The sequence below is a fragment of the Lacerta agilis genome, chromosome 2 (assembly GCF_009819535.1).
Source record: "Lacerta agilis isolate rLacAgi1 chromosome 2, rLacAgi1.pri, whole genome shotgun sequence".
NCBI lineage: Eukaryota > Metazoa > Chordata > Lepidosauria > Squamata > Lacertidae > Lacerta > Lacerta agilis.
In genome coordinates, this window is record NC_046313.1 from 105,236,114 (window position 1) to 105,257,939 (window position 21,826).

At 45.7% G+C, this 21,826-nt stretch overlaps 1 protein-coding gene across 1 annotated transcript in view; it reads left to right on the forward strand.

The window, feature by feature from the left end:
• The first annotated feature begins 3,687 nt into the window (after positions 1-3,687).
• LOC117042101 (C-type lectin domain family 2 member D-like) overlaps positions 3,688-21,826 on the forward strand; it is a 44,973-nt gene continuing 26,834 nt past the window's right edge. The window contains exons 1-2 of the mRNA XM_033141577.1: positions 3,688-3,743; positions 15,484-15,815. The gene's annotated coding sequence lies outside the window, so the exon portion shown is untranslated. The remainder of the gene's footprint in view (positions 3,744-15,483; positions 15,816-21,826) is intronic.

The following is a 21,826-nucleotide window of genomic DNA, read 5'->3' on the forward strand; positions in this document are numbered from 1 at the left end:
GCCAAACCTAATCCGTTCCGGAAGTCCGTTTGACTTCCCAAATGTTTGAAAACCCAAGGTGCAGCTTCTGATTGGAGCAGGCGCCCTGGAAACTAACCGACAGCTGCATCGGACGTTTGGCTTCCAAAAAACATTTGAAAACTGGAACACTTACTTCCGGGTTTTCGGTGTTTTATAAAATGAAATCATGAATTAAAATACAGGTCAGCTTTACAAAAAAAAAAGGGTGCCTTTTACCAAGCCAGCCCAGATATGTAAACAGCTTTGAGGGTGGTGGGTTGTTGTTGTTGTTTTTTACAATCAAGCTGCTTATAATTTTTTATGAACTAAAGAAAGAAAATATAAACGTTCTAACAGCACTGAAAGCACCCCCAGAAGCAGAGAAGTGAAGGGTCAACACCCTGTGCAGGGAGTTTCTGACTACAACGTCCAGCAGGTTCCTCTGCTGCCCTGGGCAGGCTGCCTGACCCCCATCTTGCTGCCAGACTGACCATGGGGCACCTCCATCGTGTTGTGACAGGGGCCCTGAGGGACCGTAACTTAAGCAGCAGGGGTTGGCTCTGGGAGGAACCGAGCTGGGTGAGTAAAAACGCCCCTCTCGGTAGGCGCCTATGTCCAGCTGCATTAACATCTGTTGTCGGGTCTTTGGCGCCGGTTTTGCGCCCTCGGCCGCTAGGTGTCAGTGATGTGCTGTTGCAAATCGCTCCCAGCGTGAAACCGAAGCGTCTTGCGGAATCGGGGACAGATGTGTGATGGGAACCTGAGTGGAAACCGCAGCCACGGTGGCCAGAATGAGTACTGCAGTTAAACTTTATACAGGAACGTAGCAAGGTAAACTGGTACCCTGGGGCAAAAAAATTTTTCCCAGGCATGGGAATGTCAGGTGGTACCCGGTGCGGAAAATTTCTTGTCAACCCCCCATTGATTTCCCCCCCCCGCAAAAATGGTTTTAAGTTATTTCATATTTTCTTACAAAGGAATAATAACAAGTAATAAAAAACAACTACTTTTTTTAATATCCCACCTTCCCTGGCCGAAGTCGGGCTCAGGGTGGCTAACATCAGATACATAACATTGGTATAAAATCAAACAATAATTAAATTACCTCCTAAAAACATCTCAAAATCAAATTAAAGTCTAATTAGATGGCTTTCCACAGGGTTAGGGTTGGGAACAGTAAGTGTTCTCTGAACTGAAATTTCAGCCTTCATTTCAGCCTTCATGACATAGGAAAACAGCCAAGTGAACAGCTATTTTGGTGGAGGAGGGTCAAGATATTAACCGATATGCATGAAATTTCATATATAGCTATATAATCCCTAGTATAGTAAGATAAGACCTTTGGAGTGGGCATTTAAAAAAAATCAAAAAAAATTCAACCCCCCCCCTAATTTTTTTTTCAAAAAAAAAATGTTCCTTGATCATGGGGTCACGAAGAGTCGGACACGACTGAATGACTGAACAACAACAACAACAACCATTATGGAAATCGGGGCCGCCCACCCCCTACCCCCCTTGCTATGCCCCTCCCCCCCCGCTTCCCCATGGAGGTTCCATTCAGCCATTGCTCCTTCTATTTCCAACGTTCAAAGCACAAGAGTTAATCCTTATGTAGCCAAATATATATATCGGCAAGCTTTAGGAAAACCCCAAGGTTTGCAAGTGGTTCAAAAATATTCAGGCAGTTAAAAAAAAATTTTTTTCAAAGGTGAGAAGAAAAAACCTGAAATGCTCCACTGAATTCTGAACATGCTCAGAGGCCATGGAATGCTGACTGACAGGGAAGGTTGCTGTCACAGCTCATAGCCCTTCATTGGCACCTTCATAAACAAGCCCCAGGCCATTGTGGCTGTCATTACTCAGTTCTGAATAATGCAAACATTATTTCCATTTTGGAAAGTGCAAAGAGTAGAAAAACAACCCTTAGGAGCTGCTGTGCCTTGCTACTGTTTTTAATGTGCTTTCAGGAGTTTTCCGCTTCCGGAGCCAGGCAGGGTGGGGACCCGACCCACTGAGATGCACACTTACTCCCCCCGCATGGACGTAGCCAGGATTTTGGGGGGGGGGGGCAGAGCCTCAGCTAGCTATGTATTTTTATTTATTTATTTATTTTTGGGGTAGCTGCCCCTTCCTGCCTCCCCCCCCCCCCCCGGCTACACCCATGCCTGGGAGTAAGCCCTACTGAGCCCAGCAAAATATTTACTACTTGAGTAGTAAGTGTGCCAAAAATGGGAGCGAAGTCCGCCAAATTCAATCATACACGCTACCTTGTAAATTGAGTTTTCCGATTCTTGAAACGAATAATGTCAGTACCTGTTTGTGCTTGGATGGGAGAGACGCAGAAAACAGCTGCGTTTGGCAATACTTGGGACACAACCCAGTGCAAAATTTGCCTGCCTGCCTGATGTGTACAGGTAAAACTATGGAGTATGGGGTGGGGTGGGGTGAGCCAGCCTTGCCCCTTTCCTTTCAAGTAGCCTGAATGTGAAATAACCAGTCCAGCCAGTTTGGGGTTCCTCCCCCCCCCCACTCCTGGTAGGCTGGCACCAATATTTATTTTTTATTGTTAATAAATTATATAAGAATAAGTATACGTGATCTGTATCTTAATATGTGATTTTATTTCACACTGTATATTGTTATGTGTTTGGGGCAGGGAGGAACAATCTGGGTGATATCCCTGGGTCCCTTCCAGCCCTGTATCTGTGGGGGTAGAATCTATAAGGGGAAAGCTTGCCTAACCAGTTCTTTTTTATTGAAGTTGTGGGTTTGGCTGGCTAGCTCAGTTGGTTAGGTTAGAGCAATAATGTCTTTGCCTGGTGTGCAGAAAAGGCTACAGAGAAGAAGCCGGCCAAGCCGCTCTGTGGGAGGCCGTTTCGCAATCGTATTCCCTATTTAGTACGTTTTTATTCTGCCTTCCCTCCAAAGAGTTCAGGTCCTACCCTCAAAACAACCCTGCAAGGTAGGTCAGGCGGTGTGACTGCAACCGGCCCCATGGGGCCCTGTGAGCTTCATGGCTAAGAACAGGGATTTAAAAAGTGGCTGGTTCTTCCTGGTGGGTGGCGAGATCCACCACTCAGCAATACATAACAAGGTTCACGGGCAACAATCCACTTCGTTAGATGTCTGAAATCATTTGCCGGCTTGGCAAGCATCTAAGCACCTGAGTGTAAGGGAAACGGGGGGGGGGGGGCGCAAATTTTATTATTATCATAGAACTGTAGAGTTGGATGGAACCCTGGGGGTCATCTAGTCCAACCCCCTGCAATGCAGGAAGATGAAACCTACAACCTTGGTGTTATCAGCCCCACACTTTAACCAACTGAGCTATATGGAAGCTAACAAATGACATTCTCTAGGTCACTTTTTTTTTAAGCGGGTTGGGGTGTCATTCAGTTACTTATACTGTATAAAGATGATTAATGAAAATAATAAACAATAATTATGGAGCAAATCCTTCCCCCCCCCCAAACCGCCCCCAGAAATGCAGTATTCATTCATTCATTCATTCACTTATTTGGAGCTGGGGGTGGGCGATAGGGCACTCTGCAATATGCACAATGGCACGAACACTTTCCTAAATAGGCGCTGCTCCTAAATGGCTGGCTGCCTAAAAAGCAAAGCAAAACAAGCGCCTGATTAGAGAGCGCCGCGTAGTGCTCGATGCGAAAACGCTCTGTTCCGCTTTCAATATTGCAGCCATTTTGGGCTCCTTGAGTTTAGGTGCAACGCTTGCAATGAGGGTAAGTGCAGTACTGTATGTATTTCGCTTTTGGGGGGGGGGGGGAGGTTGTACCGTTAAGGTACAATAATTGGTTTTTAAAAGGTGGGGGGGGGGGGCAGGAGAAAGAAGACAGGCGGGTGGCGGGATAAAGCGCCCGCCCTGCTTCTGCCGATTCGTCTTTTGCAGCAGGCGGGGAGGCGGCCGTCTCGAGTCTTGGATCTCCGTGTCTTTTAAAGCGAAGCCAGAAGGGCGCACGAAATACTTAGAATGTGCCAGTTTCTTGTTTCGTGCGCAACCATCTGCAGGTGGTGATATATGCACGTTGCTATTATCAAATCATATAGCGCTGGGTAAGGTTTGTTCAGTCGGGGTGGAAAGCAAGGGGAGCTAGCTTCGGACGCGCCAGGTTCTGCCTGGCCTCCTGCCATCGCGAATGGCTGACGCAGCCGAGAAAGAATTTGGTTCCCTTCCTTTCCTTCGGATTTCTGTGCTGCCCATACCTCACATTTCCTTGTCATAAAGTACAAAGCTGCGAGGAGCCGCACGAAGAGCAGTCTCTCTTTGTGTTACACCTCCTAGTTTGTATCTATTTATATCTAAAAAGAAAAAAGAAATTTCTGCCACCCTCGGGACTGTTTCGCGCGGTCGTCTTTTACGCCGCGGGGGTCGGCAACCCTCTGAGGTTCATCCTGCGGCATATTTCAGGCGAAGCTAAGCTTGAGATAATTTTATTTAGATGGGGGCAGAGGAGAGAGATCCACTGTTCGTTATTGTTTCTTGATCTGGTCAGAATTGCGTGGACCCCCTGTAGAGGCAGAGGCAATCTGAATCTGCCCCCACCCCCCATTTTAAATTTTAAAATTGTTGGGACTGCACAAGGACACACACACACACACACACACACCAATACAAACTCCATATGTGGTTTTATTTATTTTATTTGGAAAACGAATAAGCCCCTTGTTGAGCAAAGTTATCCAAGCAGGGCACATGTTTTGCTACTTACGAAATGCGACCAAATACCAAACCAATAAAAGGAAATGTGTAGGGAATCATGATTGCAAACAAGGTAAAATTAAACATTTTAAAACAAGTGAAGGTCGCAGGTTCAATCCCCATAGGGTTCAATCCTCATATATTCCTGCATTGCAGGGGGCTGGACTAGATGATCCTCAGGGTCCCTTACAACTTTACAGTTCTATGATTCTAACAGTGTAATTAAATTATGTGGCTGGAATCAGGCCAACTGGAGTTTTCGGCAGACATGTAATATAATACAATATGCACCTGCCTAGTGCCACCAAGTGCTGTTTCCCCAGGGGCAGTGTTTGGTGTGGACAAAAAATACTGCAGTTCGAGATGGGGAGCAGGTTTTGTTACTGAAAGAAGGGAGGGCAGCTTATACATGGCAATCCACAACTCAAAGGACAGCCCTCCCATAAGATCAGGTCAGGTGAGGTGACTCCCTCTGGCGGTAGGACCCACAGAGGCAGCAGATGAAATGTCAGTCTTTCTTCCCTGATATTGTACTGGTGGGGAGATGGGATGCCATTTTGGGGGGTCTGCCTCAGGTGCCAAAAGTTCTGGCCTGGCCCTTTCAAGGGATAGGAGAGACTCACCTGGTTTAATTAGAACTGGAAGTCAGCAAAGGGGTGGTACTTACTGTAGCTCCAGTGCTGCACAGGAGACATACAGTACACAGCTCTCTGGAAAGAGGGCAGTTGGCTAATCCTCCTTCCAACTTCTGCAGCATTTTGGGAGCCAATGGGAAGTCCCCCTCCCCCCACTGCTCTCTGATACGTTCAGTCCCCAGTGTGGTGTAGTGGTTAAGAGCGATGGACTTGTAATCTGGTGAACCGGGTTCGCGTCTCCGCTCCTCCACATGCAGCTGCTGGGTGACCTTGGGCTAGTCACACTTCTCTGAAGTCTCTCAGCCTCACTCACCTCACAGAGTGTTTGTTGTGGGGGAGGAAGGGAAAGGAGAATGTTCGCCTTTGGGTAGTGATAAAGCGGGATATCAAATCCAAACTCCTCTTCTTCTTCTTCTTCTTCTTCTTCTTCTTCTTCTTCTTCCCCAAAGCTCTCAAGTGTAGTCTCAACCAGGGCCGTCTTAAGTTTATCTGGTGCCCTGGTGCAGGGATCCCTCCGGCGCCCCCCACGCCCACTTTTCCCTCCGGGTGGGCAGCAGCTGGAGGGCGGCTCCTCCATGGTCTCCCCCCCCCACGCCACTAGCCTCTATGGCTAAGGCACCCCTGGGTGAGTGGAGGTCAGGGAATCCGGTGAGAGCCTTTTCAAAAAATTCCCCTCTTCGAGACCCGCTTCCCTTGAAAGCTGCTGGTCCTCCCCACTCTCTCCCTCCTCTGCATTCCTTTTAATGCATTCTGAAACGAAGTAAAGGGGGGGGGGAAAGAGTCCCCGTTGCCCTCGTGTTGATTCTTTCTGCCAACGTGTAGCGGAAAGCTGCAAAGGGGGCTTTTTTGCGCAGGAAAAAAGCTGCTTCCAGAGGTGCTTTAGCTGCGGGCGAATGGGGGAGTCGCGCGAAGGTGCGCAAGGCAACACAGCTGCGGAAGGAAACCACCCCTCCTGTCTCCTTCTTGGGCTAGCGGGGCTTGAATTCGTCCCCAAGCCAAGCCCCTCCAAAAGCAAAACAAATAGCGCAGCACCTCTTCCTCAGCTTCTTGCTGAGTCCCAGTCGCAGGCCCGCTCCGGTTGGGGGGGGGGGTGGCGGGGGTGGCGGCATGCTGGAGTGGCGGGGTCCGGCACCAATCAGGATGAGCCAGAGCACTTCAAGGCGCTCGGAGGCGGAGCTGCCGCCGCAGCTCGGCAGGGAGAAGCGCGGAGCTGCGCACACACCCCACCCCCCCCCACCTTTGATGGGATGAGCAGCTGCTCCTTCGCCAAGGACGGCGCAGGAGGCGGACGAGGGCGGCGACTGATGCCGGGAGGCGTCGCGTCCGCCTCCGCCCCTTCCCTGGCGCCCTCTAGAACATGGCGCCTGGTTCCCCGCGCCACTAGGCTCAATGGCTAAGACACCTCTGGTCTCAACTAGCTGCCTTCTGGTTCTCTTCCCTAGTCCTCATCTTCAGACCATTCTCTGACACCTTGCTCCAGTATCTCCATAGGGAGAAAGGAGTTTTTTTCTGTTCAACATTAGAGTGGGTCACAAGGGGGACCACCTCATGCCATTCCTTGACTGAGGAGGACAGTCTGTCCCTGAGTCCTGATATTGGTACCTTGTGGGCACCTCTAGTTAAAAATGCAGATAAAAGAAGGAAAATGTTTTCCAATTAGAGTTTAGAATAATAGAATCATAGAGTTGGAAGGGACCCCCCCAGGGTCATCTAGTCCAACCCCCTGCTATGCAAGAATCTCAGCTTTCTGAATGCTTAGTCGGAATCTCCTTTCTTGTAACTTGAAGCCATTGGTTCGAGTCCTACCCTCCAGGGCAGGAGAAAACAAGCATGCTTCCTCTTCCATGTGCTAGCCCTTGAGATATTTGAAGATGGCTATCATACCTCCTCTATTTTCCAGGCTAAATATACCTAGCAACCCATATTGTGTCGATTAGTCAACTTTCAGCTGCCAAGATGTGTATTTCTGGGCACTGGCCCTTGCTGGTTGGTGCTAGGCCACTGACCATTGAGGGGGGGTGTGTGTGTACATGTACATACATGTTGTGTGTACCACAGTGGTGCAACATTTTACTACCTTGGAGAGTTGTGATGGGTGTGTACGTATGTGTGGCTGACAATGTGCTTTTTTGTTTTTTGTGCTGTTTTTTGTTTCGTTTTTATGGGGTGAACCTGGATTTATTTCTGAAAAAATTCTTTATACTTTAGGGCAAGAACCTCTGACCATTTAATCCCTCTTAATTTGGATGCTGCGTTAATTTCCATGAGGGGGAAGTGTCTATGATCAACCCCTTGCCAAACCAGAGAAAGTGTGGCCGTTAGGGGAAGGTGATCACTAACTTGCACATTATCGACCTTAAAGGAAAGAACACTCTTAGCTAAATCCCTGGAAACCAACAGGTAGTCAAGGACACTATTAGATTTTGTGCCAAGATGAGTAAACTCCCCCGGTATATCAGGGGGGTATCTACCATTCCAAAAAACTAAATTCAGACGGATAGCCATTAGATAGAAGATAACTCCTGCCTCATTTACTATGGAATCCTTAGAAATTCTTGTTGCAATTAGTCCGGTCAATCTACAGAAAAAAAAGCTGGAACCTGGGCAAAATTGCCACATAAACGCTTTTAGTGGCATTTTTATGAGAATTGGGTGTAGAATAACATATTAAAAATTAGACAAAATTAAATGACAGGAACACTGTGAAATCGCGATTTCAAAATGGCCGACCTGCTGTATCAATTGTATTGTATTTCGATTAGTTTTCTAAACTTAATTGTTTGTATCCTATGTTTTTTAATTGTTGATATATTAGAAAATGTTGAAAACAGTCACATTCTTCTAGTTGCGGACAATATTGATCACAATATTCTTACACTGTTGGTGAGAACACATTCCATGGTATGGGGATGATAGCAGCAATAACCCCAGCAAAAACCTTTTCTCGTTGTATTCCAAGAAAGAATATGTTGAGCTGTGACTTAAAAGCTGCTGCATCTATCAACATTCATGAATATCGATTTGCATCCTTAAGTTTAAAATATTGCCTGATATCTATCCCACAAATGTCAAAGTAGATCTGCTGTGGAAACTGTCAAGGAACTTTGAACAACCAATGCCTGGCTGGTCTGGAATGATGCAGTTAATACATAATAACCAAAACAACCAGAAAGTTGAGAAATCATCAGTACTTTTCCTACCTATCATTGATATGAAGCCCACTGAAATGACTTGCATCCTGTCTACCTTAACATACCTACGAGATTTAGCTCTTAAGCACAATATACCAACTATCATAACATTTGATCAGCCACTCTTTTGGAAAGCATCACAAATAGTTCATTCATCATGTGATGGTAGTGCTCTCAAGGACATCATTCTATTGCTTGGTTCCTTTCATACTTTCATGAATCTTCTTGGGGCCATTGGTACACTCAGGGCAGGATAGGGCCTTAAAGAAATCCTAGAAGAGATTTATGGGGAAAATACAGTAGTGCATATGTTAAATGGGAAATCAGTATCAAGAGCTATTCGTGGACATTCATGCTTAAGTGCTGAAATAATGTCGCAGATAATTGAAGATCATTCAGAATTCCCCCACTAGTGTCCTGTAACAAAACTATAGAAGAAGTGGATTCTTCACAGACTATGATACACATAAGCTGTGCATTGGATGCAAAGAAGAACGAACTGAAAGCAAACTCAGCAACAAGTAAACTATGGCTTAAGTATCAAAATATGGTTGATCTTGCTAGAAAACTCATCACAGCAGATAGAACTGGTTCATGGAAAATGCATATTGATGCCATACATCAGTGTCTACCCATTTTTGCAGCTGCGGGTCACCATAAATACTTGAAATCAGCATACCTATATTTGCAGAATATAATTCTGTTGCCAACAACAAATGCGGCTGTTTCTGCAATGTTTGAAAAAGGATTTCATGTGATACGCAGAAGTGAACGGTACTGGGCAGGATTGGGTTCTGACTTGGTAATCAAACAATGTCTGATGCACTCTCTTAAAACTACAGGGGGTTTGACCAGAGGAAGTGGATTGACTGGCGTTCAGAGAGCAGTTTGGTCTTTATCGTTGCCTGTATCGTCAGGGTATAATCTAGCTATGCAGGAGTTTACCAATGTGTCATATTCATCAAGTGAACAACACAAGGAACTACCTAGTGCAAGGCTGATTAGAGACAAAAGTGATTCACAACTGGTATTGAGCAAGTTGCAAGCATTCTCGCCATTTACACCTGAGTCAAGTCTGAGTAATATTGTAACAGATGTAACTGCAGATTTGGCAAATGTTAATGTGCATGAATTGCAAGAAGTTGGTAAGGTCATTGTAGCTAAACTTATTGACCAAGAAGTTTTTGCATATAAATGTAAGCGTTCTGACAAAGTTAAAACATTAGCGTTCTCTGCTGCACTGAAAATTCCTGGAGATGATGAAAGAACGATTGACCCAGCATTGCTGTTTCAAAGGCTATTGGACATTGTTAACACAGGTGAACTAAATTTTGAAGAAGTGCTGCAGTATGAATTGTGCTCATACCCACCTTCATTGTTCAAATCATGCTCTATACCCAGGAAGGCTGACAAGCCACAGATAGTACATGTTATCAAAAAATATGTGATGCAGAAACAGAATAGTTGTAGTACCGAATACGTTCCAATAAGTGATCAATTCATGTTAGATGGTGGTACGCTGCTGCATTGCCCTAAATGGAAGAAGCATGAAATGTATGATAACATTTGTTTTTGTTCAGTCGTTCAGTCATGTCCGACTCTTCGTGACCCCATGGACCAGAGCACGCCAGGCACCCCTATCCTCCACTGCCTCCCGCAGTTTGGTCAGACTCATGTTGGTAGCTGTGAGAACACTGTCCAACCATCTCATCCTCTGTCGTCCCCTTCTCCTTGTGCCCTCCATTTTTCCCAACATCAGGGTCTTTTCTAGGGAGTCTTCTCTTCTCATGAGGTGGCCAAAGTACTGGAGCCTCAACTTCAGGATCTGTCCTTCCAGTGAGCACTCAGGGCTGATTTCTTTAAGGATGGATAGGTTTGATCTTCTTGCAGTCCATGGGACTCTCAAGAGTCTCCTCCAGCACCAAAAGCATTAATTCTTCAGCGATCAGCCTTCTTTATGGTCCAGCTCTCACTTACATACATTGCTACTGGGAAAACCATAGCTTTAACTATACGGACCTTTGTCGGCAAGGTGATGTCTCTGCTTTTTAAGATGCTGTCTATGCTCCATGGACAAAGACAACAGGTATGATGACATAGCATGTTCTTATGCAAATTTTACAACTCGTCATTATGGGAAAGCTATTATTGTCTTTGACAGCTATGAAAACATCCCATCCATTAAAGATATGACTCACAAATGTCGGAAATCTATGTTCTCTAGCCCTGAAGTACACTTCTCTCCGCAAACTAAATTCATATTAAATCTGCAACAAAATTCCATAGTTTTTGATCATATTACCAGATAATGGAATGGTCATGCCACAAAGAGGGTTTACGACCTAATGACTGGGGTTGGATGGTAAAGGAGGAAAACCAGCTTCACCCTGTGATGTCAGACATGGCCCCTGCACCTGAAAGTCTTTTGAAAGTTATCCACTGTAACTGCAGCACTGGTTGTTGTACATTCCGTTGCACGTGCAAAAAAAATAGTTGTTGATTGAACATTGTTCTGATATAGAAGATGATATGGATGACTGATGTCTGCTTTTGTTTTGTGATACATAATAAAAGTTATGGTTCAAGCGCCTTATTGTGACCTTGTTTCAATGTACCATTGCTTTCACTTTGTTGTTTTTAGCAAACATTTAAATGCAGAAATTATGTAGACTAATAACTAGATCAATGACAACTTTGTATTATTTTCCCTGACGTTTGGTAACAACAATTAAAAAACATAGGATACACACAATTAAGTTTAGAAAACTAATCGAAATACAATACAATTGATACAGCAGGTCGGCCATTTTGAAATCACGATTTCACAGTGTTCCTGTCATTTAATTTTGTCTAATTTTTAATATGTTATTCTACACCCAATTCTCATAAAAATGCCATTAATAGCGTTTATGTTGCAATTTTGCCCAGGTCATTTTGTATATTGACCGGACTAAATGTGCTCCCATTTGTAGTTGTCAAAACAGGGGGTAACCCACCATTTGGTTTTAGTCAGTGAGTCCCAATTGGCAGCGGTACGGGCATTAAAGTCTCCACCGATTGTAGAAGGGATATTTGGGCATTTAATGTAACAAGAAAGAAGATGGTCTTCTAAAGAGTCCCATCTAGAGCAAAGTTCAGGGCGCAGCCCTCCTGGGGGGAGGTAAACATTGGATATTAAAAGTGAGATCTTTCCCCCCCCCCCCGTTAACAGCCCAGAAAGAACATAAGGAGGGCAAGCCTGCACAGAAGAGAGTTTAGTATGTAGCTTGAGTGAAACACCAATTACGAGGCCACCTTTGGGGCGACCACCTTTCAAGGAGGGGCTAGCACGGAGTGTTAGGAGGTCAAAACCATTTATAACAATTTCCTCATCCTCCCAGGTCTCTTGTAATAGGATGATGTGAAACAAGTTAATGTATGCCAGAAATTCGGGGTCAGATTTTTCCCATGCCAACCGGCAATGTTCCAACAAAGAACCAATAGCGGACAGTTTCTATGCTCTCCAATTAACTGTCATTTAGGGGGAAAGATAGTGTCCTTAGGAGGCTGAGAGGACCCCGCGAAGAAATCAGTTATTTTACTTTGTAGGAGTGGCTCTAGTGGGGGCCACGCTGGCATAGAGTTCAAGGAGGGATAGACAGGCTGACGCAGCTGGACATTCCCTCTATTGGGTGGAGTTTCTAATACAGACAGGTCACACGCCTCTATGATGTTAGGGGACGATGTGTGGAGGGCCTCCAAGTAGAGCCGTCGGTCTTTAAGGGATTGTGTATCAGTTCTCGCAAGGACGGCAGAGGCAGGCCCCCTAGTAGGCCAACCAGATGAGGTTGAGGTGATCTGGTTTATATGTCCTGCAGGATCTTCAATCAGCATGGTGTTAACTCTCAGCACTGGGACAGCATCCTCCTGTGTTTGTCTCGGTATCAGAGGAGACTGTAGATCTGGAACTGCCTCTGGGGCTAAGCAAGGAGAATTCACTAATGCATCCGCTCTTTGTATGTCGTTTGAGTAGGAGGACTCCAGTTCCGGCATAGAGGAGTAGGATGGCAATGATTTATTAAGAGAGGTGGGATTTTGAGCATCATTATTCGGCTCATTATCCAAGAGGGATGAATGTAGATCTATTAATGGTGGAGATAGATGTCCAACTTGAGGTATGGAGCGAGGGTCTGTTTCCTGGAGAGAGGCCCTAGCACCCAGCAAGGGTGTCGCACACTTTGGCATAGAGCTTTGAGGGATTAACTCATCCATTTCCATAGAGCACGGTTCTGCTGAATTGGGGTGATTGATGTTCATAAACGATTTAGTATGGAGGATGTGCAAGAGCTGTTGTTTAAGTGAGTCCAGCCTAGAGATTATTTCCTGTTGTTCATTTGTTGGTAGCTCACCAAAAGAGGCGATAAGACATCTTTCCTCCGGGGGTGTCCGGTGGTTGTCCTCACAGCTATGATTCTTTGCTACTACGGTGGAAGCATGGGACCTGGATTGTTGCAGGACATATGTGTCTAAGGTAGGTGGCTCAGGGTCCCGGATTGTATCTGGGATAGTAAATGAGGAGGTCTTATCAGGTGATCTATCGATTAGGAGTGGTTTTATCTTGGAATCGGTGAAAACTCTTGTTGGTATAATGCCGCAACTTGCCAGGAATGCTTTCCGCCTGATGGAGATAGAGGGAATCCTTGAGGAATAAAAAGCGCATTACTTTCTGGTGCCTGCGCTGATAATTCAGTGGTAGCACTGCAATAAGGTCGACTTGTGATGATACAATGTTTAGAAGCTTGCTTAGATGCTCTTTAACACCACGCAAGGTACCCCACCGCGGAGATCCATCCCAGATAGTGAGGCATAATTTCCTTGGTTGCAGAATCAGCGATTGGTGGGTCAATAGGGGATTAAGTTGAAACTTAAAGTTATCCAGTTCTTTGTTACTCGAAGGGAGGTGTCGCTGTCTGCCTGGATCACCTGTTGCCACAGTTTGGGCTGCCTTCGGCGGAGGGAGAACAATTTTTTGTTGAAGTTTGCAGAATTGTGAGGATAGTCCATCGAGTCTTTCAAAAATACATTGAAGAGTTCTGATTATTAGATGGAGCTGTTCCCAACTAGTACAATCCCCCCGTTCAATTTCTGGATCTGTCGCCAGGGGGGATCCATCCCCTGTAGCTTTTCCATTTACATTTATAGTCTGTGGAGTATTCAAATCCTCCGCTAGAGTAACCACTTTGTTATCGCATACATCTTTAAGGGGAGAAAATCTGTTTTTTATTGGCACCATGAAGGTCAGTTTACTAAAAAGAGTCCTCCAATTTAGCTTGTTTAGGAGCTGGTGCTGAGACTGCTTCCTCTGGGTCTCTGCTGCGTTTACTAGTAGGCGTCATAATGAAGTGGGAGAAAAGCCAGAAGGACGGGAAGGACGAGAAGAGAGATAAAAGCCCAACTTCATAATACCAAAAACAAAGCAAAGAAGGGAGTTGACGAGTAACGGCTATCGGCTGGCAGCCTGCCCAGGGTGTCTCGTGGAAGCTTATAAGAGATATCGGTAAAATCCCATGGGAAGATAAGGGTAAATGTATAAAATTAGGGAATTAAAAGCCGTTTACTTCCCTGGAAGCAGTGGGCGATAATTATCGCTCGTGTTATCTCGAGAGCTCCGAAGCCTGGTTTTGTATGTTTATTTTGTTCTGTGAACCGCCCAGAGACCTCCGGGTATAGGGCAATATATAAATTTACTAATAATAATAATAATAATAATAATAATAATAATAATAATACCATGATTGTTTAAAGTGGCATGATACGGCTTTAAATGCATGGTACGTATGTGTCTGGGACTGGTTGGATTCCAATGAGTGGGCACCAGGAGAAGCAGGGTTGGAGATGGACTTGGAAGAAGGGATCAGTGATCTGGAGGAACCTGTTGCAGCTGGGAAATGAGTCAGAGGCAGCAGAGGCTGCAAGATGGGAAAGTGGAGAGCAGGTCCTGGAGCAGGGCCAGATGGGGAAGGCTGGTAGACAGTCAAGGGCTTCCACACTTCCTCCTTCTGCCCCCACCTCTCCTGCTCCAGGACCAGGACTGAAGCGGGAGGGGCAGAAGATTACCTTACATGCAGGCAGAGAGTGTGTCTGCTTGTGTGCAGCTTGGGTAGGGGAGATACATAAGCTGAAGTTGGGGTGTGGCCCTCTCTGCTGCAGTGACTAAGTCATCGGGTGAATACCTAGGAGTAGCTGAAAGAGATGGACTGATGCCTTTCCCTAACTTGTATGTGTCCTTTGGCAATAAAGAATTAATGACTTCCTCTGGAAAATGCTTGCCCTCCCGGTTACATGGTTAGGCTACATGGTTAGTGAGAAGAGAAGTTAACCTTGAGTCCTGGTTCAGGAAGCTCAGTGCACCACTGCAGCATGGCAAGTAAAAGGTAAAGGTAAAGGACCCCTTGACGGTTAAGTCCAGTCAAAGGCAACTAGGGGTTCATCTCACTTTCAGGACGAGGGAGCCGCTGTTTGTCCACAGACAGCGTTCCGGGTCACGTGTCCAGCATGGCTAAACCGCTTCTGGGGCAACGGGACACCGTGAAAAGTGCCAGAGCACACGGAAACGCTATTTACCTTCCCGCCACAGCGGTACCTATTTATCTACTTGCACTGGTGTGTTTTCAAACTGCTAGGTTGGCAGGAGCTGGGACGGAGCAACGGGAGCTCACTCCATTGCGGGGATTTGAACCGCCGACCTTCTGGTCAGCAAGCCCAAGAGGCACAGTGGTTTAGACCACAGCACCACCCAAAAAGGACCAGGGTGGGGCGAAGTGGCTGCAGGTTCCTCCGTGGGAGCCTACACATTGGCATGGTTCCCGTAATAAGCCATAATGTGGCTTACCATGCCATCCGGTCCACCCTGAGAGCCACTGTTATCTCACCATACCTTATTATCTCTTCTTTCCAGGTTAATAAACACCATGGGTCCCCTGAGAGAACCTTTATTTTACTGGATCTGTTGTCATCGCACATAACCTTACGCAGAACAGGTTGGAAGACGTTTCTCCAGTTGCCCACCTGAGACACTGAAGACTGGAATTTTCATATGCTGTTCAGACATGAACATTGGCAGATGGATCTAGAGTACTTGGCATGAAGTATCTGGTGGAAAGTATCTTTTCCTATTGGCTCCATGAATTTGTGGAATTATCTTTGCTGATGGGTCTGCTGAATGGCATCTCTGCAGAAGTAACTCCTTTCTGCTTGGGCTGTGGCGTTTGACCACCTTGGCTTATGCAGGTGAATATACAGGTTGTTTTGATTTCACTGTTTTAGACATGTATGTAAAGTGTATAGGAACAATTGTAACCAATGTTCTGCTTATTCCTCAATTTAATGTCCTAATTTAATGTCCATTTCAAAACTTCTATGAATTTTGAAGTTAGATTTGTTGAAGAGAAATGTGAAATGGAAAGGTTTGCATAGCAGGAAAGCTAGAAAATTCATTGTATCTTATAAGGGGAAATTGTTTGGAATCTTACAACAAAGAAAATGTAAAAGTAGAGATGACAATGTAAAAGGGGAGGGGGGAAGCCTCTTCACATGATGAATGCACACATTTGTTCCATAGGCGTTTAGGACATGCCAATTTTCAGACATTAAGTAAAATGCCAGTTTTGTGCTTGGATACGAAGTTAAAGCCATGTAAATCCTTTATGGAGTGTAATACTTGCAGGGAGTGTAAATCAACAACCGCTCCCATTTACACAAAATGTGAAAGAAATTCTAAGTGACTCAATCAATCAATTTATTTATTTATTGCATTAGCCATATGGCTATAGCACATAGTAAAAGACCAGGCAGTGGCCTGGCGCGATTATACAAAGAATACTACAGATACAAAAAAAAATCAAAATCAAACTTTATTTGCGTAGCCGACTGGCCATAGCATCTAAAAGACAAACACCAACAAAAATACAACAAATATGGTTACCAATAAAACCTTATAACCTATTAAAACTCAAGGTAATAGCTCCTTGGAACTTAGCATACATAGTAAAATATTAATAAGAATGATAATAATAAAATCCTGTGCTGGGAATCCGGATGACTACACTTGTCGTTCAGATAGCAGCTCTCAATCTCATTGCTCTCTCGATAAATCTGGCAACCTTCTCTGTTATTGAGCTGTTCTGGTCAGCTAGAAGTGAAAACAATTTGGCTTCACAAGAGCGGATAGGAGCGGCGTGATGGTCTCATCCCTCAGATCTTTATATAGGGGGCAGGACAAGAGTACATGTGACACAGTCTCTACATAGCCGGATCCACAGGGGCATAGCCGGATCTCGATTGGAATTTTTTGGTATCCACCTTCAAGAACAGCTGAGGGTAACATATTTAGTCTGGCCAGTGTAAAGGCCCGCCTAAATTTTGGGATGGTTAGGTTGGACAAGTATGGTGCCCGAGATTCAATGTGGGAGGGGGGCAGATAAGCGTACCAAGCACTAAAATTCTTGATAGAGGCCAGATTATTCTGCAGTTCAATATCCTTCAGGCGCTGGTCAATAAGGATTTTTGCCTTGGGAAGACCCGTTTTAAGTAGGTGTTGTGCTTGGAGGCCACATGTGAGTAGTTTTTGATGCACTGCTTTGGATCACAGACTTCTGTGTGCATCTCGTGTAACTAGGGGCAATAGGCCGGATGGATTTAAATTTAAGCGAATCCAATAGTTGAATGTTCTTAACCAGGTCCGGGTTTCGACAGAGGGGAGGCCGGTCTCCAATCGTAGGGCTGCGTTTGGTGCACATGGTGGGACGGCTAGAATCTGTCTTAAGAATTTAGACTGGACCGTTTCAAGTATACTGCAATGGTTTCCCGTCCAGATTTGGGCCCCATAGAGTAACTGCGCCAAAGGTTTTGCTTGAAAAACCTCCAGAGCTGCTGGAATATGCCTGCCTCCCTTCGTAAAGTAAAAGCGAGACAATATTTTGGCGCTTTGGGATGCTTTTCCCCTGGCATATTTATGATGAGCCTCCCAGGACCCTGTTGACTGGAAAACTATTCCGAGGTATTTAAAATTTTTGACCTGTTCTATTGGTTGATTGTCCATCTCCCATCTATATTGTCTGTGTCTCCTAGCGAAGACCATGACTTTGGTTTTTTGATGATTTACCACCAGTTGATCTCTCCTGCAGTAGGCTGAGAATTCTCTTAGAAGCCTTTTGAGGCCTACTTTGGTTCGTGACAGGAGAACCGCATCATCCGCATAGAGGAGCGCTGAAATTGATTTTTCGGCCAGTTTGGGGGCATGATACTCCAGGGATATTAAATATTTGACCATGTCATTTATGTATAGATTGAATAAGGCCGGGGCTAAAATGCAGGCCTGTTTGACTCCTTTGTTGGCTGGTACAGGGCCAATTAGCTGCCCATTAACTTTGTTGGCTGGTACAGGGTCAATTAGCTGCCCATTAACGGAGACTTCTTGGAGTCTTTGTATAGGCTTTTTATCAAGAATAGTAATCTTTTATCAATGCTGGAAATGTTTAATTTAGCCAGAGTTTGACTCGTGAAATCGAGTCAAAGGCCGCCTTCAGGTCAATAAAGGCTGCGTATAGAATCCCGCGTGTTTTATTGACATATTTATCTATTGCACTCATTTCACACGCTAGCAAGGTTATGCTTAAAATTCTACAAGGCAGGCTTAAGCAGTATGTGGACCGAGAACTCCCAGAAGTGCAAGCTGGATTTCGAAGGGGCAGAGGAACCAGAGACCAAATTGCAAACATGCGCTGGATTATGGAGAAAGCCAGAGAGTTCCAGAAAAACATCTACTTCTGCTTCATTGATTATGCAAAAGCATTTGACTGTGTCGACCACAGCAAACTATGGCAAGTTCTTAAAGAAATGGGAGTGCCGGATCACCTCATTTGCCTCCTGAGAAATCTCTATGTGGGACAAGAAGCTACAGTTAGAACTGGATATGGAACAACTGATTGGTTCAAAATTGGGAAAGGAGTACGACAAGGCTGTATATTGTCTCCCTGCTTATTTAACTTATATGCAGAATACATCATGCGAAAGGCTGGACTGGATGAATCCCCAACCGGAATTAAGATTGCCGGAAAAAATATCAACAACCTCAGATATGCTGATGATACTACCTTGATGGCAGAAAGTGAGGAAGAATTGAAGAACCTTTTAATGAGGGTGAAAGAAGAGAGCGCAAAATATGGTCTGAAGCTCAACATCAAAAAAACTAAGATCATGGCCACTGGTCCCATCACCTCCTGGCAAATAGAAGGGGAAGAAATGGAGGCAGTGAGAGATTTCACTTTCTTGGGTTCCATGATCACTGCAGATGGTGACAGCAGTCACGAAATCAGAAGACGCCTGCTTCTTGGGAGAAAAGCAATGACAAACCTAGACAGCATCTTAAAAAGCAAAGACATCACCTTGCCGACAAAGGTCCGTATAGTTAAAGCTATGGTTTTCCCAGTAGTAATGTACGGAAGTGAGAGCTGGACCATAAAGAAGGCTGATCGCCGTAGAATTGATGCTTTTGAATTATGGTGCTGGAGGAGACTCTTGAGAGTCCCGTGGACTGCAAGAAGATCAAACCTATCCATTCTCAAAGAAATCAGCCCTGAGTACTCACTAGAAGGACAGATCCTGAAGTTGAGGCTCCAGTACTTTGGCCACCTCATGAGAAGAGAAGACTCCCTAGAAAAGACCCTGATGTTGGGAAAGATGGAGGGCACAAGGAGAAGGGGACGACAGAGGATGAGATGGTTGGACAGTGTTCTTGAAGCTACTAACATGAGTTTGGCCAAACTGCGAGAGGCAGTGAAGGATAGGCGTGCCTGGCGTACACTGGTCCATGGGGTCACGAAGAGTCGGACACGACTGAACGACTGAACAACAACAACAATCTATGAGATGTGATAGTACGAAGCAGTGGTCTATTGTTGTTCTGCCCTGTCTGAAACCAGCTTGCTCCTCTGCCAGAACTGCCTCAGTTTCCATCCAGTCAATTAGTTTAGTGTGGAGGTGTTTGGTGTACAATTTGCTGGGAATAGGGAGGAGACTAATGGGTCTGTAGCTCGCTGGATCTGCCATAGGACCCTTTTTGTAGATTGGAATGATTACTGCCTCTGTCCAGCAACCAGGGATTTTGCCTGTTGAATCAATGTATGTAAATATTGACGCCATTATAGGGGCCCACCAACTAATATTGCCCTTCATGAGCTCTGCTGGAATGTGGTCAATGCCCGGGCTTTGTTGTTTTTCAGTTGGGCAATTAATTTCCCAACCTCCTCTACGGAAACAGGAGGCCAATATGGTAAATTCTCGGAGTGAGCACTTAGATCATTGTGCTGGGCTTCGTCATCGTAGAACAGGGTTTGAAAATGTTTCGTCCACTCCTGGGGTTCTACAGTACAAATGGGACCAGTCCACTCCTGGCCCAGGAGGCCCGTGATGGTACGCCAGAAGGAGGTTGTGTCTTTCTCATTCGAACTACAGATACAGTTAAAAGTGACTTCTAAGTGACTTCTAGAACTTCTGCATAGAGATTTAGCAGGTCCATACCAGAAAACTCTGGGAGGAGCTAAATTTGATCTCATAATCGTCAAATGGTTTTTCACATTTTGGGTTCATTATAGTTGTTAAAGCATAAAGGAGCAAATAAAACTTTCACATGGTGTATATGTTGTGTAAATGTTTTGAAAGGATGAGTAGAACAAAAAAAATGTTTAAAATATTTGAATGGAAAAGATTCTTATACCCACTGTCTTCTTGTCAATGTTGTATCATTTTGCTGGGGTGAGGGGCTTCTGTGAAAAGTGGGGTTGGCCTGGTTTTTTTGTGGATTTTCAGTGGAAATGTTTTGAAGCTCAGAATTCAAAACTTCTTGTCATGGCAACCTTGCCTTTGGTGTTGCTGTGAGATAGCAGCCGGCTCATTTCTCGGTTTTCAAAGCATTTTATTGTCCTTACTAATTACAGAGCTACTAAAAACATCTGCATTCTATTACGGCAAAAATCCTAACTAGTGTCTTCCTTTTCGCGCCTCTTCCAGCACAATAACCTCCGGGTGCTTCGGAAGTGACGCGTAAATCTTTTCCTGTCTCTCTTCCTCCCTTCCCCCTGTTTATTACTGACATCAGCACTCCCCCTTTCTTCTGGCGATACCTCTAAGATAGGGCTGTCATCCTCAGACGTATCTGTTGAGATTAATGGGGCCGGTTCTCGATAGCCAGCCCCCTCCCCCTGCCTGCCTGCTTTCCGCTTTCCCTCACTGTTCCTCCTCCCCCGCTCCTTTCCCTATCCAGGCTTGTCTCCGTGACATCCACTCCCTCCTCCAGGCCCCCTTCCTCCCCGGAGTCGCTGGACTCAAGCGGATGGTGTATGCTCGTGCTAACATTCTCCACCTCCCCGTTCCCATGCTGCCACTGTTCCGTGCGCGGTGGTGTGACAAACCCCAGGAAGTCTGTATCCTCGTTTTCATCCGACTCAAATACCGTCTTCCACTGTTCCGTCGTAAAAGGTGCGAATGACACTACCCCGTCAACCTCCTCCTCTGACCAGTCTGGATGGGGTTCCTCTGTCTTCTCCTTTCCTGTGGACCCTTGGTCCCCCATCTCCTCCTCCTGATGTCCCTGCCAACATTCATACCCCGGTGGTGCCGGCTTTTGTGGGTATAGCGCATGGAACTCAGCCTTGAGGTATTCCTCCTGAATATTATCATGGCGTATCCATGCGTTGTTCTCGGGATCCTCCCCTTCCCAGGCCACCAAGTACTCCACCTGCCCTTCCCGCCACCTGGAATCGAGGATCTCAGTAACCTCATTTCCGGCCCCCACCTCCTCCACTGAAGGCCCTGTTGTCACCCCCCTTTCCCCTTGATAAGGGTGCCCTTCCCTGTATGGTGTTAACAGCGCTCTGTGAAACACTGGGTGAATTCTCATGTCCTCGGGCAACCTCAGCTTGAAGGCTACGGGATTGACCTGGCCCACTACCTCGAAGGGTCCCAAACGTCTGTGCTCTAACATCCTGCACCTGCTTCTGGTGGGCAGCCCCCTGGATGACAACCACACCCTGTCCCCCACCCTGATGACCTCCCCCTCCCTCCGATGCTGATCCGAAGCCCTCTTATAGGCTTCTTTGGCCCTGTCCAGCGTGCTCTTGAGTTGCTCATGCAATTGGAGCATCTCCTCCGCAAAATTTTCTGCCGCCGGCACGCTCGGGCCCTGGTCCTCTCCCCTCGGGAACGACTTCGGATGTCCTCCATAGTTCGCAAGAAAGGGTGTC